This window comes from Phyllostomus discolor, chromosome 6 (assembly GCF_004126475.2).
Source record: "Phyllostomus discolor isolate MPI-MPIP mPhyDis1 chromosome 6, mPhyDis1.pri.v3, whole genome shotgun sequence".
In the NCBI taxonomy this organism is placed as follows: Eukaryota; Metazoa; Chordata; class Mammalia; order Chiroptera; family Phyllostomidae; genus Phyllostomus; species Phyllostomus discolor.
The window spans coordinates 104,156,748-104,161,423 of NC_040908.2; positions in this window are offsets into that span (position 1 = coordinate 104,156,748).

Consider the following 4,676-nt stretch of genomic DNA (forward strand, 5'->3'; position numbering starts at 1 on the left):
GTTGATTGGTTAATATTTGGGGAGGGTCAAAAAACCACTCCTGATTTGATCCTAGCACGTGGAATAAAGTTTCCAGTGATTCATAGGAGGTGTCATCCATCTCAAGGTGCTGAAATTGGAGGCTAAATCAAATGGAGAGGCATTGGGCAGGTTCACTTCTTCTATCTTTCCTGATAAAGGCTCTGCCACTTGTCATAGGATATGGTTGTTATGATGACAGCATAGAGGAGGATGGGATGGAGGGTGAGTAGAGAGGGCAAACTATGACAGTAAAGTAAAATGTGACAAGGTAAAGAGCTTTGAGCATGCTTGTTTGGACTTACATAACCTTGCTCAAGTCTTAAGACGTCCACAGCCTGTTGCCATAATGAGGCCCAGAAGACCTAGGGTCAGCTCTCCTCCACCTTGTCGCCGGCACTCAGGCATTCTTGCTGAGCCTGTCCCACTGTGCCTCACTCATTTTACTCATACTTGCTGACTTTTCTCTCAAGGTTTCTGTCATCTCCCCAACACTATCCTGCTTCCCTCAAGGCAACTCCAGCAATCCATCAATCTTTGTCCACTTATGCCTAAGCTTTGGTTAGAAATGGGGTACCCGTGCAAAATCAGGGCTGTGTCTGGATGGAGGTGGGGTGCTGTTGGCTGTTTTCCCTCAGCAGCACATCCAAACATGAGCTCCAACCTCAGAGGATCCCCATGACAAGCACAAAACACCCAGCACAGTGCCAGGGATGTGTGTCTAGTAGGATTTATATGAGAGAAGGAAGCAGACGACTATCTCAAAATAGCAAACCAAATGTACAAAAACCAAGGGAGAATGAAGAGGGCTGCAACAACAGGGAAGGGTGATTCCAGGACACTTAGGCTGATGTGCTTTTCTGTGTGTAAGAAAACAAAGAAACTGAAAAAATAACCATCAAGCACTTGAAAAAGAGCTGGAAGAAGTCTATTTGTAAAGCCAAACACAATTCTAAATTATAACAGATATCTTATTTTTAGAATTTTGTGTTAGGGGAAAAAACCCAAGGATTTTATAATCCCTTTGACATGTTCTCCTTAAATGCTTTGGGAATCTTCAAAACCACTTTTGTAAGAAGCTTGTTTTTGCCGGGTCACATGCATGTAGGTGGCACTGCAAACAGCAATAACACAGATCCGTGGTGAACAGCTCTAATGTGAGCAAAGGAAGGGAACACCAAGAGTGAGAGAGTGTGTGTGTTGGGGGGGTGAGCTGTTCAGAGAAGGGAGTGTCCTCACAGAGAGAGGACAACAGGGTGACCACACACGATCATGGTCTCTGAGAGCGGGCACGAGGTTCCTCCAGAGGAAGGACCATGTGTGATTGTGGTTATGGATCTCAAGTTGTCAGGTTTCACCTGATGCTTGGCAGCTCTGCAGAGATCCTCAGAAAGCCTTTTGGTCAAACCAAGCTACATTTATTAGGCCTGTGTATAAGGGAGAGCACCACATTAACAGTCTTAGTAGTGTCCCAGAACGGGGAGTCAGGGAGGGTGTTTGTAAGGTTTGGGGGTCTAGATTTAAGTAGTTGAAGGGGAGTCCCAGTGGGTAAGTAGTTGGGATTGGGCGAATTCTGTGACATCATTGTTTAGGATTAGCACACCTTGAAAAATAAACCGCTGTCTGCTAAGAAGCCGTTTGCCCAGGTGAAGAAAACCTATTGGTCTTGTAGCAGAGCTGTTTGCTGAGATAAACTCTGCCTGAACCAATCAATTTATAAGGATTTCCTAAAACACACAGTGAAATTGTATATTAGTATAAAACCTTATCTTTCAGGACAAAATTTTTTTCTTGAAACAAATAATGAAGTTTTGTTGACACAGGTGGTCTCAGTTCTCTGTTTCATAGTTAAGATACGAGGTTGCAGGTAGTCCCGATTTTCAGGCTAGTGCTTAGAATGAGTTAGAAGATAATGGGAGAAGGCACCTGAAGGGAGGGCTGTTCTAAACCACAACTGCCAGGTAGCAGAATAAACAAATAAGTTGTAAAAACCTATTTGAAATCTGTAGACTTGATCACTGCTGTGTTGCTGCTTTGATGACCTGCTTTGTCTTCACACTGCTACCACCCAGGTAAAGTTTTCTCTGAATTTTTCCTAGAGTTAAAGTCTTCCAAGTGGTTCCCCACCCTCTGGTCTCTCTCCTTTCCCCCCACTCTACGTGCTGCTCTCAGGTTACCCTTGCCAACAGGTAACTTGGGCCCTGTCACTGCCTCCCACCCTGATCGCACAGCTTGTGAACACTCACAAATAAGCCATCTGCTAGGTCCTGGACTTTCCCACTCATTCCAACCCCTGTGTGTCCTGTGTGTCCATGAACACCTGTGGTGCCTTCATACCTCATCCTGAGGTCTGCAGACCTGGGAGGAGGGCACTGTGGGTGGAATGTGAAGTTGGCCTCCAAGTTAAGAGGAAGGGTGCGACTTACACAGGCACACTCTATTGACCTCTGGGATAAAGATTCAACTAGAAATCAAGGTGTGATCCTTAAGGTTTAGAGTGCTTTAGATTTTGTCATCTTTTAAAGTGGCTTCCTAAGCTGTGCACTCAGTGTATTAAAAACAAACAAACAAACAAACAAACAAACAAACACCTGGTTTTAAGAAAGAGTGTGAACAAGGCACATGAGTTTTCCCTCAGTCTTGCCTACCAGTTTCTCTTTCATTACAGATGAAGTTCTAGGGATGGGACAACTTTGTGCCAGGCCTGGTGCCCAGCACTTGACTACACACAATCGTTCGATCTTCCCTGTGACCACAAGAGGTCGCTATTATCCCCCACATTTCACAGAAAAGGGGCCTGGATGCTCCAAGGATTTATGAAAGGAAGCTAGGTTCTCATTGCTAGTGACTGACAGGCCAGCATTTAACTTCTGATCTGTTTGACCCCCATATCATGCTGTCTTGGAGGCTGAATCTACAAATCCAAGTTTCAAAGGGACGCAGCAACTCCATCTCGATTCCTTAACAATCTGCTGCATCGTCACATTGCTGCTTCTTCCTCAAGTGACCAGGTTGCTCATGTAGACCAGCCATGGCCCCAGGAAGAGCCTTCCACTCACAGCTCTCCTCCTGAGCAGAGCAATGCTGCTACTACTAATACTGCTACTGAAGTCATTCCCCTCTCCTGGCACCCCTCCACCTTGGCTAACACTGATGAGTACTTTCTCTGGGTCATCTGAGCTCTCTACAGACATGATTACATTGCCTTCTGAGGTGGGAGGGTAAGGCATTTAGAAAAGTATTTCAGCCTAAACTATAACCAGAAAAGACACCAGCATTCTGGCTGCCTGTCACTACCAAATCCAATAAGCAATGACAGCGATTGAATCTTTTATGGGCGCTTTATTCAGATGGCCGGTGATCCAAGAAGATGGCAGGTTCATACCAACAAATCATCTTCCCTGGTCTTTCCAGGCCAGATCTTTTATAAGGAGGTGGGGGAGGACAGACAAGGTGTGGTGAGGGCTTTGAGATTCAGAAGCTGCAACATTCCTGTCCTGGGCAGTTAGTTGTTTTCTAGGGGAGGGTCCTCCTCTGCTCTCCCTGGAACACAAAAGGCCCAGATGCCTTCAACTTGTCCCCAGGCTGTAATCTCTAGCCAGTGCCCCAGGAGGTCAGCTGTTTTCCCAAGAGCCAGGATGGGCCTTATCTGTAGTTTCTGAAACAAAAGCTTTAACATACACAGTACTTGCTAGACTTATAACTTTTTACCTTAAGCTAAAATTTTCCAAGTCTTTAGTCCCCTATCAAAACTATTGATGGGTTGAATTCTTCCTTTTTTTTCTCTCTCATAAGTGTTTGACTTCACATAGCCAAAAATGAACATTAACTATTTCTGGTTCTGTCAGATCTGTCATCTCAAAGTTTTATTGCAGCTTTCTTTTGTATCAGTATATTTTCCTTAAGCCTGGGGATACCCGAGGTCCCACTGTACACAGGATGATCTGCTTTGCACCTATTGTATTTACATGGTCATGAACAATTTCCTCTTTCATTTCCAGAGTGTTTGCTTATCCTACTTAAACCTGCTATTGCAGCTAAGGAGAAATGGCAAATGTTTTGCAAGGCTGTAGGGCTCACTGCAGGCGGTAACTCTACACTTCTCTCAGAAAGCTTCACCCTGCGGGCATTTTACAGACACCCCATAGGTCCCACCTGCTTTCTTCTCCTGGGGGTGGGGTGAAGGGAGCTTTGTTCAAGTGAGCGATGCTGGGTCTGTGTGCACAGTGCCTCTCTCCATGCACACCTAGAGCTCCTGCCATTCCAGGAGTGGACTTCATCTTTCTCTTCGCAGGATGAAGAAGAAAATAATGTGCAATAGATTTGCAATCTATACTAAGAAAAGCAAAGAAACATGAGGGCAGAGAATGTTCAAGTACCACATCAAGACAAATTTCCCTGCCTAAGGAAAGCCTCCCTTAGAAAGCATCCATCATCACAGCAGTATGCAGGCTCAGTCTGAGAGGTGATGGTGTTAAAGAACCTTATTTGGAAACTGCAACTTGTTCAAACAGTAATAAGTTTCTATTTTTTAACTTCCATGTGCAATTAGAAAAATGTGATGCTACAGTGGTAATTAAAGAACAACTACTCCCGATTAGAGGCTTCCTGGAAAGCAACAGCCCCCTCAGAGGTAGTCTGATTGAATGAGGGAGCAA